We start from the raw sequence: 13,568 nt of genomic DNA, 5'->3' as shown, positions 1-13,568 counted from the left end.
AAAAGAAGTTTGAGGTTGTGCAGGTTTCAGGAGGCCATGTGAGGGAAGCGTTATGACTTCAGACAATTCACTAAATTTCTCTTGGGTACCGTTAAATAAGAATTATATTCGTCCCACTCCCTGTCTAGAAAGAAGGTCGGGAACAAGCATTCTTTAAGTGCTTACTGTGTGCCTGGCACTGTGCTAAGCTTGTAAGGTTGTTGCGAGGAGCAAATGAAATTATGTATGTTAAAGCACTTTGTAAGCAATAGAGCTCTTTATCTGTGTATAAGTATATTTGTATTTGTGAGCTATTATTATTTCTCTGTCACATGTCCTTTTTAAAAAAAATCCCCTTATACAGCAATAATTTCAGCTTTCATCCTTTTGTTCAAAGACAGGCAAAGACTTCCTTGTGTCAGCACATAGTCTTTTCAATTAGTTTTACCATAAACTGGAATGGCTTTAAAAAAGAGAATTATATTTGCTTCTCCTTGTAGACTCCCTGAATTATGGTGACAGAACAATGTAAAGATTGAGGCTGGGGACTTATAGCCAAACTCACAGTTATCATGGTAACCATGGGATAAGACTAGAATAGATCATTGAAATTCACAGACAATTCTCAAACCTCATTAAGGAAGGGAACTGATGAGTCAATACTTCCAACATTCTCCCCACCAGACCTTTTACCAGAGCTGCTAACATGTAGCAAGGTTGTCTGATTAGATTTCTTATTCATTCTTTCCCCTTTTCCTGCCTTTCTGCTGAATAGGCTAATGAGGAGGAAAATGACCAAGAAACAAGTGCATTTTTTAAAAGGGGGGAAATAAAATGCTTGCCAGGCCAGAAGCAGACTACAAATAAGCAGAAACTGATTGTATTTCTGATGGTGGATCTTTGCAGTCTTGCCGATTCCACCCCCTCCACATCTCTTGTCTTTGTTCTCTTCATTCATTCCACAAACATTCCAGATCAGACCCTCCTCACCTCTCCCCTACACTTGTGGTAGCTTCCTAATTAGTCTCCCTGTTTCCCCAATCAAATCTATCCTTCACATAGGTGCCAAAGTGGCATCCATACCATGAACATCCAAATATGTCACTTTCCCATCCAAGATGCATCAGTGCCTCCACATTGACACTAGAATAGAGTAAAAGAATCTTCTGTTTAGCATTTAGAACCCTTAACATTTTGACACCAGCTTTTCTTTCCAGGCTGCTGACACATTACTCTCCTCACGCATTCTTTACTTCAGGCACACCTGCTTACTTGCTGTTCCTAATGCCCATGGTTTTGTACAGGTTGTGCCCCATGCTTAGAATGATCTCAAATCCTGTATTTACTTAATCTGCGAAGAAGTATTCTCTTACACCACTTCCTAGGATAATGTAAACTCCTTTAGGGCAGGAATTATCTCACTTCTGTATTTCTACCCTCACTACCTGGCACATAATAAATGCTTAACAAATGCTTGTTGATTGGATGTTTAATTTGTATCTTCTCCAGAAGTTCTACAAATTTGTTGTTGTTGGTTAGTCATTTCAGTTGTGTGTCTGACCTTTCATGACCCCATTTGGGTTTTCTTGGCAAAGATACTAGAGTGGTTTGCCATTTCCTTCTCCAGCTCATTTTACAGATGAGGAAACTGAGGCAAATAGGGTTTAGTGACTTGTCCAGGGTCACACAGTTAAGTATCTGAGGTCACATTTGAACTCGGGTCTTCCTGACTTCAGACCCAGCCCTCTCTCCATTGTACTCCCTAGCTGCCCCATTCTACAAATAGTAGGTGCTTAAAGCATGTGTGAGGTTGAATAGAAGATCCCTGTCATGGTCATTTTTCTGCCTCCTCTTCCTTTCTGCTGTAAAGAAAACTTGTAAGCAAGTAGTGTCACACATACACTCCCTAGTGAGGTGTATCCATGTTTGACCCATTCTGATTTAGGAGGTGGCTCAATGTGCACATTTTGTAAAGGCACCATGGCTTGATAGGAGATTTACATTCATCTCATTTCTCCTCGACCTATCCTCAGTGGTTATAGAGCTGGTTACCGTGTTCTCTGTGAAAATCCTTCATATATAATAAAACCTCAGTAGTATGGACTTCTTAAGTTTGGATAGTCTGCTGATTTGGGTGGGGGGCACCCTAACCTGAAAATACCTTAGCTGTATTTGTTTATTAAACAATTCAATGGCAAAAATGAAACTTTGTATAACTTTATGCCTTGTCTTGAGAACAGACTTGTGAAGTACTTTAGAAATCACTATTTTCTGTGCAGATATTTTAATTGCCAGGTAAGCAAAAGCAGCCAGTACTGGGGCTGGTGTTTTGATAAGTTATTTTATATACAGGTAGACCTTGACCAACTATATGTGTACGTACACACACACACACACACACACACACACACACACACACCCCTTTTAAGACAAAAAGTGGCCAGGGGATAACTCTCCCAGCCAGATGACTACAGGAACTCACCTTCCTGTCTCACCTCAATTCATGCCATTTCCCTTTCTCGTTCTGGAACAAAACACCCAGAATCAGCAGGATTAACCCTAGAGCTTTCTTTGGGCAGTAGATAAATCTCACTCGAGCTTTTTTCCAGATACTCACCTGTATCGCCTTTGTGTCTTCTGTCTTTCCCTAGGAATGCCAAGTGAAAAGGGAATGGGGATAACTTTTTCAGAGTTGTTTGTTTAGTGGTTCTCTGTTTCTTATTGTTAACAAATTTGAAAAACCTTAGAAAACCCCAGAGGTCTTATATGGTTGTTTCTGTTATAGGGGAAAAACTGTAAGACATTTTTTTAGTCTCTAGGCTTCCCAGAAGAGGAAGGTTAACTTAGGGGAATAGAGGATAGTAAAGAGGAAAGTAGGTGAGTCCAGTGACAGTGACCAGCTAAAGGAAGGAAAGGTGTCAATCTGGGAGTCATACTAGAGCTAAGAAGCCCTGGCCCTCACTCCTGAAGCCACTCTCTCAATTCATTGGAAAGCATCCAGCCCTCCTATCCACTTTGCTAGAACCTCTGTGGATCACTTGCAGTGGAGAGAGACTTAAACCTGACATCCCAAATCAGAATTCTGAATACATTTTTCCCAAGAAATATTGTTCACATGGCACTTAGATTCTGTAGTACTGTTAGTACAGTACTGTGTTTAGCATCATTATTGTTACTAGTACTGCTATTGTTGATAATGATGATAACTCACATATATGGAGTTTTATGGTTTACAACTCAGTAGCCCAAGTAAAAGCTAGGAGAGAATAGTAAGATTTAGAGTTGGAAGGAACCTTAGAACTCATCTAATCAAACCTTCTCATTTACAGATGAAGAAACTGAGGATCAGAGAGGTTAGGAAGTGACTTGGCCAAGGTCATAAGGTTAATTACATTGAAGAATGGGATCTCAAGTCTTCTGAACCCAGGTCCAATTACCTTTATAATATTATTTCCCAAATTCTGGTCCACAGATAGGCAGTAGTTAATAGCAGTTTTGTTATTTTGTTTTTTTTTTTATACCAAATCCACCCTAAATACATGACCCTATTTTCCAACCTTTGTTCATTCAACAAGCTTTTGTTCATTCTTTTTCTTAAACACCAAATGACTTTCCTCCAACATCTCTTCCTATTGAAATCCAAATGCCCTCTTCCTAGAAGCATGCCTTGGACCCCTTTATGAGAACTGACCCTCCCTCTTCTCTCTCATAACACTTTGTTCATACCTCTCATGCAATTCTCCAGTTTTGTTTTCTATAATAGGTTACTTATGAAGTAACATCTCTCCCTCTCTTTCTTCCCTGTTTTTCATATCCATAAACTTTCCAAGTGAACCCATGAGAGTTACTGCCCTCAGGATGTAAAGGATAGAGTGGTCCAGGGTAAAAAGATTTAGACATTTTCAGTTTCACGGAAGGATATGGGAATATCTCACTCATTGTTACATCCCTTATAGCACTTAGCTCCATCTCTAGAACATGGGAATCCTCAATATTTGTTGAATTTAATTAGGTCTTGTTTTCAACTCTTCATTGTATTTTTTGAGGAGCAGCATGACATAAGGGATAAAGGGCTGACCTTGGAATCAGAAAGAGCTGATTTTAAGTACAGACCACGAATACATCCTGACTTGTGTGACCCTTGGCAAGTTTCTCAAACTCTCAAGGCTACAGTTAGCTTTCTAAGACTATAAATTGCAGAGCAGTTGCTGATCTACTTCAGTGAAGAGAGTTTCTTCATTGGGAAAATTCCCTATATCAATAAAATCACAAGTTCAGTACGATTATCATCTTTAGCCTGCCTTGCTAGACAAAACTTTAGTATTCATCTGCAAGGTACTCTCTGCATAAAGAATTTAACATAAAAGAAGTCTAATTAGACTTTTTCTTTCCTATCACATATATTACAGAAAAACATTCTTCTAGAGTAAACCTGAGGCTGGCCTCAAATTTTATTGGTAAGGAAACAGAGGCCCAGAAAGATTTAAGTTTTTTATTAAAAGTCACATAAATAGTAAGTGGCAGGGGCAGGATTTGAACCTATTCCCTCTGATTCCAAGTCCATTATTCACTATTTACTCAGTATAGTTTATAAGTGCTACATAAGTATAATTATTTGAATTTCAATCATCTTGATTTCCATTACCATTAAGTAAGTTGAGGTAGGAAAAAAAGTCATGCCAACTTGCACTTGACTCTATCCTGGAACTCTTCAGGATTGAAGAGCAGAGAACAAATTCAAGCCATCAAACCCTTTAAAGACATTTAAGTTAAATTTGACAATATTAGAATAGAATGAAAAGGTTGTAACTGAAAAATGAAAGGGTTGTCATTTTTAGCTTATTGTCTGTGGGTCACCTGTTTATAATTGGCTCTGGGAGTATTTTATAGTGGGACTCTTTAAAATGAGAACATTGAACAGAAAGAAGTCAGTTCTGAGATTTAAAACAGAATCAGAGAAGAGATAATCCTTTGAGTTATGCCCTCTGACTTTTTTCTTCTTATGGCATCACGCACCTTTTTCACCAGGAGCTATTCAGACTTGCTAAGAGTTAGCACTTAAAGTCACAAAGGATGGAACACCTTAACTGTTCAGACATTCTATTTCTCTGATGCTTCTGCTAGCTTCTAGTGAGTACTTACTTGGATGATGGAAGCTTCTTTAGAAACTTCCCTCAGATTTTGTAATCTCATTAAAAACTAGCCCCCAAACACTCAGAATCCACATGATCATGAACAAGTCACTTAACCTTTCAGAGCCTGTTTCCTCATCCTATATAGATGGGGATCATAATATTCTACCCACTGTATGTTCCTTACAGGGTTGTTGTTAAGAAACCAGAAAGTGTTATATTAATAAATTAAGGATCTGTTATTGCCTCAGTGCAAAGAGAACCCTTAGGAAGTAAGCCTTAGAGGGCTGTCAGAGCCTCAGAAAGGTTGTTAATTTGCCATGGTCACACAGCTTATAAGTGGTCTGAGACAGGGTTTGAACTAAGAATGCCCTAACTGCAAGTCCAGCTTCCTATCCACTATACCACCATGCTGCTTCTCTAAAGGACTGTATAAATGTGAATTATTAATATTGTTTTTAACTGAGGCTCTAGTTTGACTGACTTTGAGCTGGTTAAAATACCACACATGTGAACGGGGGAAATGAGAGAAGGTTTCATTCTGCTAATCAGTGATTTTTCCCTCCCCAATTAGGTGGAGATGCATTGATTCATCATCAGTTTGCGCCACAAAGCTTTGGGGGTCCATGTCTGAATGGATTGCTGTAGCCTTCTCATTTCTCCATTCATCCAGTTCCCTGCATCATAAGACTTTAAGCCAGCACAGGACCTAGAAAAATTACATGTAAGTTTTTTTTCCAGTTTCTTTTTTGAAAACTAAATAAAAGAAAGCATAAGAATGCTTCCTCTGGCAATGAGAAAAAAAATAATAAAAGCCCACAATGCATTTTAACGAACGTATTCTAAGAGCTTTAATTTAGGAGAGAGAGAGAAAAAGACTATGTAGTTTATGGTTCCTTTAACTCCAATATGATTGGAAATATGGATCACAAAAGGAGAAATCTCTTCTGTTTCTGTGCTTTGCATCTCTTTGAAGAGATTTGTAGCAATATCTATGGCACAGCAGCTCATATCTCAACCCCACTTCGCGCCCGTAATAAAAAAGATTTAACTCTGGAAGCACCTTCAAGATTTGGTTGAAACAGTGACAACCTGCATGTTTATTAAGTCCACCCCACAGTTGCTATAATTTTCCTTCATTACTTTCACATGCAAAACTCCACTTAATTCTATGCTGGCTGCAATAGACTATTCTGTAGGGGTACTCAGTTTTAACTAAGCTCAAGAGAGAAAATCCAGATTTATCCTAAGTAGTTGATGCAGAGGTACTTATTTGCTTTACAAAAGATTCACCATAGGATCGATTCCTCTTTCCTATTGCGTTTGAAATATGATTTTGTTTTATAGAGGTTGGATGTACGTGTAACTTTTTTCAGGAGCTCATATGTCATGCAAAGCGAGACGCACTTGTATTTTTAATTCTAGCAGGAAGGTACAGCTCTTTATGTTTTCTTTGTGCTTTCAGTACGCATCTATTTTAAGGATGAAAATGATATTATGTAAGTTTTGGAATTAGACATTTGTTTTTTTGACCAGAGCAAGTGAATCCATGCCAGCCTACTGAAAGTATAGAATGAGTCAGTTAAAATATATTTTAAAAACAACAACAATGATCTGTGTGTATTGTCTTCGTGTCTGTGTACCCACTCACACACCAAAAAGTTTCGGGACGACTTTTTGTTTTTGCTGAGGCAATTGGGGTTAAGTGACTTGCGCAGAGTCACACAGCTAGTAAGTGTTATGTGTCTGAGGTCGTATTTGAAGTCAAGTCCTCCTGACTCCAAGGCTAGAGCTCTATCCACTGCACCACCTAGCTGCCCCTGGACTTCTTTACAAGATATAATAGTGGATGTTAAAGCCACTTGGAAAGGTTATCATACTTCTCTAGTATAGGTAGGAGACAGATGCCACCTCTCTGTTTCAAAGTTTTGGTGAAATACCAAAATGTATTAAGTACTTGAGTCTTTGCTAGAAGACAGACGATGACCTCCTGTCTTTAGTTCACTGAATTAAGTTGGGTATAAATGTAGTAAGACAGAATGGTATAAGAAACAGAGAGGATTCAAGTCTGGCCTTCACCTAATACTGGTTGTGTCACCGTGGACAAGTCATTTAACTTCTCTAAGACTATTAAGTTGAAAAAAAAAGACTTAAGTTGCAGAGAAGGTACTAACTGACTTGCATTGGTAGAGGGAGTTTGTTCACCTGGAAATTCATTGTCCCTATTAACATGGTATAATATTATTAATTAGCAAAAGTTTGGGAAATGCCTAGTCACCTTTGCCTAAAAAATACACTGTGATCATTATTATTAGAAGCAGTTGGTGGTACAGTGGATGGAGCACTTGGCTTGAAGTCAGGAAGACCTATGTTGATATTCAGTCTCAGATATATACTGTGTGATACTGAGCAAATCACTTAACCTCTGCCTGCCTAAGTTTCCTCGACTGTAAAATAAGGATCATAATAGTGCCTGCTTCACAGAGTTCTTGCGAGGGTCAAATGAGAATGATATTTGTAATGCTTTTTAGCATAGTACCTGCCATATAGTAGGCACCATAATGTTTATTCCCTTCTCTTCTCTTCCTTTTCATTACTTGACTATGATCAAGCCAGTCATTTTAAAGTCAAGTAGATATGTGGAGATTCCTGAAGCTGTCAGGTTCAAAATAAATCTCTTGTCCAAATAGCACTTGCAAACATGTATTGAAAGTTTTGCATTCTGCCAACCCCCATAAAGAGAAACTTGTTCCCCTAGATAAACTCTGAGCAGCCACATATTATTCTGTTCACACAGATAAGAAATAGATTTGAATACTTATGCTAAAACAGAAATCATGAAATCAGAGAAATGAGACAAAAGCTGATGGCTGATCCAGAGACTCAAAAGGCTTTGTTTTCAGGATATCAATGCAGGTACCATCTTAACCTTGAAATGCCTTTGTAGGATCATAGAGGACCTTGGAGGCCCTGTAGCCCAACCACGTCATTTTACAGATGAGTCAGTCAATAAACATTTATTAGGTGCCTACTATGTGCCAGGCACTGTACTGAGCAAACTGAGAACCATGGAGATTGAGTGATTTGCCCAAGGTTCTCTAGGGAGTAATAAGTCTTAGAGGTAGATCCAAGCCCTCCTGCTCCCCAGGAGCAAATCACAAATGACCCGTGATATCAGTCTGTTCTGTTTCTGCTGTCTGTAAAGAAAGAAAGCTAGATGGTGACTCTATGAGTCAGTCAGAACTTCAGACCCTCTAAGAAATATGGCAGGGAGCCTGGTTCTGTTGCTTTCTCACTGGGTATCCCTAGGTGAGAGTGTCTGAGTGCCTCAGTGGAAAATTACAATAACAGGATTGATGTGCTGAATTTCCAAGCTCTCAGCCACAACCTGGTGTCGCTTACAAGCCCAGAAGAAGTTATCCGCTGTCACCCAGACTGGACGCTAGTAGTGGACCCCTCAGTTCAGTCACATCCAAGTCAGACTAAACATCTATAGGAGTGGATCCTTCTGTGCTGGCTTTGAGGGAGATGTAATGAAACAGCAAAGGAAGGCTCTGCCACCACAAGAGATACCAGTCTCCAGTCCTTGTCCAGACAAATTCAGTTCATACTTAAGGAAAATGTGATAGGTAATTCAGTGACATGAGGAGTAACATGTTCATAGGGTGCTCTTTCAATGTACTGCCATAAGGGAAGCAGGGGAAGAAATAAGCATTTATATAGCACCTACTATGTGCTAGGCACTACTTTGTAAAAAATTATCTCGTAATTCATTTCATTAATTCAATTAGCACTTCCCTGTGGGTACCACCTACTAAGGAGATAAAATTTTTAGGTAAGACAAGAGACCCTATGATGTCATGGAGTTTATAGTCTAGTAAGCAGGTAAGACAGAAATATTTGTATAATTGTAATATACAGTGTTGTACACATTGCATAATAAATGGATTACAGAATGCAAAGCAAAGTGCTTATGAGATCTGAGAGATGGGAAGAATTGTCATCAATTAGGCAAATCAGGAAAGGCTTCCTAGAAGAGGTGGAATTTGAGTAGATCATTAAAGAATGGTAAATGGTCAAAGGATATAAACAGGCTCTTTTCAGAGGAAGAAATTAAAGTTATCTATAGCCATATGAAAAATGCTCTAAATCACTATGGATTAGAAAAATGCAAATCAAAACAAATCTGAGGTACCATATCACACCTATCAGATTGGCTCATATGACAAAACAGGAAAATGATAAATGTTGGAAAAGATGTGGGAAAATTGGAACACTAATGCATTGTTGGTGGAGTTGTGAACTGACCTAAGCATTCTGGAGAGCAATTTGAAACTATACCCAAAGAACTATAAAATTGTGCATACCCTTTGACCCAGCAATACCACTTCTAGGTCTGTATCCCAAAGAGATCATAAAAAGGGGAAAAGGACCCACATGTGCAAATATATTTATAGCAACTCTTTTTGTGGTAACAAAGTATTGGAAATTGGAAATCATCAATTGGGAAATGGCTGAACAAGTTGTGGTCTGTGAATGTAATGGAATACTACTGTGCTATAAGAAATAATGAGCAGGCAGACTTCAGAAAAATCTGGAAAGACATATCAGCTGATGTTGAGTGAAATGAGCAGAACCAGGAGAACATTGTACACGGTAACAGCCTCATTGTGTGATGACTGACTTTGAGAGACTTAACTCTTCTTAGCAATGCAAGGATCCAAGACAACTCCAAAAGATTCATGATGAAAATTGCTATCCACATCCAGAGAAAGAACTATGGAACCTGAATGCATATGGAAGCATACTATTTGATCTCCTTTTCTTTTGTTGTTTAGTTTTATTTCTTCTTTCTTGTGGTACCTCTTTGAGAGGAATTTTCATTTTAATTTGTTCTAATTCTTCTTTACATCATGACTAATGTGAAAATATGCTTAATATGACTGTGTAAGTAGAGCCTGTATCAGATTGCATGCCCTCTTGGGGAGGAGGTAGGATAGGGATGCGCAGAAAACTTAAAACTCTAAATCTTATGGAAGTGAATGTTGAAAAGTAAAAATAAGTTAATGATTTTAAAAAAAGATTGATTAGGAATTCACCAGACAGGGAGAGAAAGGACATTCTAAGCATAGAGAACAGAATGAACAAAAGAATGGAAATGGAAGAATGCAGGGCATATTTGGGGGATAGAAAGTGGTCAGGTTTGCCTATAGCATAGAGTACATGGAAGGAAAGAAGAGAGAAGAAAAGGAAGGAAGGAAAGAAAAATGAAAGGAAAATATCAGAATATTAAGGGCCTTGAATACCAGATAAAGGAGTTTGAACTTTTTTTTGAGTTGTTTCTCAGTCATATCCAACTCTTCATGATCCCATTTAGTGTTTTCTTGACAAAGATACTGGAGTGGTTTGCCATTCTCTTCTCCAGCTTTACAGATGAGGAAATAGGGAAGCCCAGGATCACACAGCTAGTAAGTGTCAGGCCAGATTTGAACTCACAAGAGAAATCTTCCTGACTCCAGGCCCAGCTGGGCCACCTGGCTGCCCCAAGCCAATACGCAGCACTTGAGTTGAATGCTCAGCAATCAGCTTCATGTAAAGTTCAACAAGTTTTATCTAAAGTAAAGGTTGAGGAAGGCAAGAGACTTTATTTGAACCACCTTTGACAAATACTTAAAATGGGAGGATGAGGGTTGAGGGGCCAGGAAATATGGTCTTGGCACAGAGTCAAGAATACTAGGAAGTTTTCTAATAGTAAATTAGTCAGCTGCTGTCACTTACTGAAGGACGAGAGAATCAAGGCCACCTGGGGTCAAAAACAAACCATTCAGAATTCTGGGTACTGTGATCCTGCTTGGAGAGAAGTTTTCCATGCTCTCAGCTCTGCTGAGGAAAGGCATCTTGGGCCAACCTAAAGCGAAAAGATTTTGTATGCCATTTAGTACCACTATAGCTACTACCCCTCAGATGTGTTGTCCTTCTGGAGTGTAAAAGGTGGAGCCTGAAGTTCTGAGTAGATAAAGAAGGCCAAGTAAGAAGATCTTTGGTGAAGGTCCAGAACTTACTGTTCTTCCTTCCCCAGCATTAGGATTCTGACACAGGACTTCTGATTGTAAGTCTGCCTTTCACAGCATTCTCTCACAAATATGTCCCAGGTACCTACCCGCCTATGCCTAAGCTGCCTAAATATGTGGGCTCCTTTAAAAAAAAAAAGGTAAACCTGAGCAGAGCAGAGTAAATAAATTTTAGGATAAACAAATTGGCACACTGAAGGTATATAGTTTACTTAGATTATAGGAGAGCATTTGACAATGTCTCTCATTTGACTGCTTTTCTAGAAGCAGCTAGGTTGCACAGTGAATAGAGCACTGGGCTGGAAGACCTGAGTTCAAATCCAGCTTCAGACATTTACTTAGTTGTATGACCCTGGGCAAGTCATTTAACCTCTGTTTGCCTCAATTTCCTCAACTGTAAAATGTGGGTAATGTTAGTACCTGCTTCTCAAAGTTGTTGTGAGGATCAAATGAATTAATATTTGTAAAAGTGCTTAGCACAGTGCCTGGCCCAAGGGTGGGGAACCTGCAGCCTGGAGACCACATATGGCCCTTTAGGTCCTTGCATATGGCCTTTTGACTGAGTTTTGCAGAACAAATCCTTTTATTAAGGGGGTTTGTTCTGTGAAGTTTGGATTCAGTCAAAGAGCAACACTTGAGGACTTACAGGGCCACAAGTGGCCTCTGAGGCCTCAGGTTTCCCACCCCTGGCCTGGCCCATAATAGGTGCTTAGATACTTAGTCCCTTCCTCCTTCCCATGGTATTCTTGTGGAAAGAATGTAGAGATGTGAACTCCACCATAGGAGATTAGTTGAATTTGGAAAAGGTCAGGTGTGCAGATCAAAAAAAATTGCCATTAATAGTGTGAGGTCAGCTTAGAAGTTTCTACTCATGTAGCTGAAAGATCTGTGCTTAGCCTTGTACCAATTAGCATTTTATATAGGATTTGGCTAAATCTGTAGATTGCATCCTTATCAAATTTGACATGAAGCCAAGAGTGACAGTTAATATAACAGAATCAGGATACAAAAGGAGCTCAACAGGCTAGTGCACAGGACTCAGTCTAACAAAATGGAATTTGATACTGATAAATGTAAAGTCTTATACTTGGGTTTAAATCAACTTCACAAGTACAAGATGTGGAATTTGTGGATAGATGGCATTTGGTTGAAAACATCTGGTGGTTTTAAGTGAACTGCATGCTTATTTTGAGTTAACAGGATTAGGAAGCCAAATAAGCTAATACAGTCATGGGCACATTGAGAGGCATGATGGCCAAGACTAAGGAGGGGGGATAGTTCGATAAGACTACATCCGCCCTTTTGGGTTCAGGTCTGGGCATCATATTTTAGAAAGGATATTGTTGAGTTGGAGAGCCTCCAAAGGAAAACAGCTAAAATGGTAGAAGAGCCTCAATTTCATTCCACCTGAGGAGAAACCGAAGGCATGTTTAGTGTCAAGAAGAGAATTAGTAGGGACACAATAACCCTTTTCAAATGTTTGAAGGGCCATCATGTGGAAAAGGTATTAGATATACTCTGCTTGATGCCAGAGGACATAACTAGGAGGAATGGAAGAAGTTCCAAAGAGACAAATTTAGGTTTGCTATTTTTAAAAAAAAAAAAAAAAAACAACCTTCCCAACAAGCAGAGCACTGCCAAAGTTCATTAGGTCCCTTCAGGAGATAATGGGCTATCTCTCAATGGAGGCCTTCAAGCAATGGCTGAACGATCCCTTGTGAGGGTTGCTGTGGAGAAGATTGTCTTTTCCAGTTGGGCTTGGAATCCAGCAAGGTTGGACTCAGTGACCTCGGGGGAACCTTCTAATTTTGAGAATCTCTGATTCAAAAACAAGTCAGCAAGCATTTATTAAGCTCCTACTATGTGCCAGGCCTGTCCTAAGCAGTGGAGATTTAAAAAAAGGCAAAAAACAGTCCCTGTTGTCAAGGAGCTCACAGTCTAATGGTGAAGACAGCATGCAGACAACTATGCACAGACAGAATGTATGCTGGATAAATTTGACATCGTCGATTGAGGGAAGGCACTAGCATTAAGGAAGATCAGGAAAGGCTTCTCACAGAAGATTGGATTTTAGCTGAAACTTGAAGGAAAATAAGGAAGCCAGGAGGCAGCAATGAGGAAAGAGGCATAGGTGAAAGTGAAAATTCCTGGGGTCAGGAGATGGAGTATCTTATTTGAGGAAGAGCAAAGAGGCCAGTGTCACTGGATCTCAAAGTACATGGAAGGGAGTAAGGTGGGAGAAAACTGCAGAGGAAGGGTGAAGCCAAGAGAATTTACAAGCCAGAGAATTTTATATTTGATCCTAAAGGTCCTAAATTGGCACTCATGGGAGTTTATTTAATAGTGGGATGGAGGAAAAATGATATAGTCAGAGTTACACTTTAGG

At 39.3% G+C, this 13,568-nt stretch overlaps 1 protein-coding gene across 3 annotated transcripts in view; it reads left to right on the top strand.

Moving 5' to 3' along the window:
• BACH2 (BTB domain and CNC homolog 2) overlaps positions 1-13,568 on the top strand; it is a 407,704-nt gene that overhangs the window by 231,872 nt on the left and 162,264 nt on the right. Inside the window, exon 3 of one of the 3 annotated variants that reach the window (XM_027856841.1) lies at positions 5,686-5,835. The exons of the other annotated variants lie outside the window; for them this stretch is intronic. The gene's annotated coding sequence lies outside the window, so the exon portion shown is untranslated. The remainder of the gene's footprint in view (positions 1-5,685; positions 5,836-13,568) is intronic. 3 annotated transcript variants of the gene reach the window in all.

Source organism: Vombatus ursinus, unplaced genomic scaffold, assembly GCF_900497805.2.
Source record: "Vombatus ursinus unplaced genomic scaffold, bare-nosed wombat genome assembly UNPS02000582.1, whole genome shotgun sequence".
In the NCBI taxonomy this organism is placed as follows: domain Eukaryota; kingdom Metazoa; phylum Chordata; class Mammalia; order Diprotodontia; family Vombatidae; genus Vombatus; species Vombatus ursinus.
Note: the sequence above shows the minus strand (reverse complement) of the source record. Positions and strands in the feature narration are given on the sequence as shown.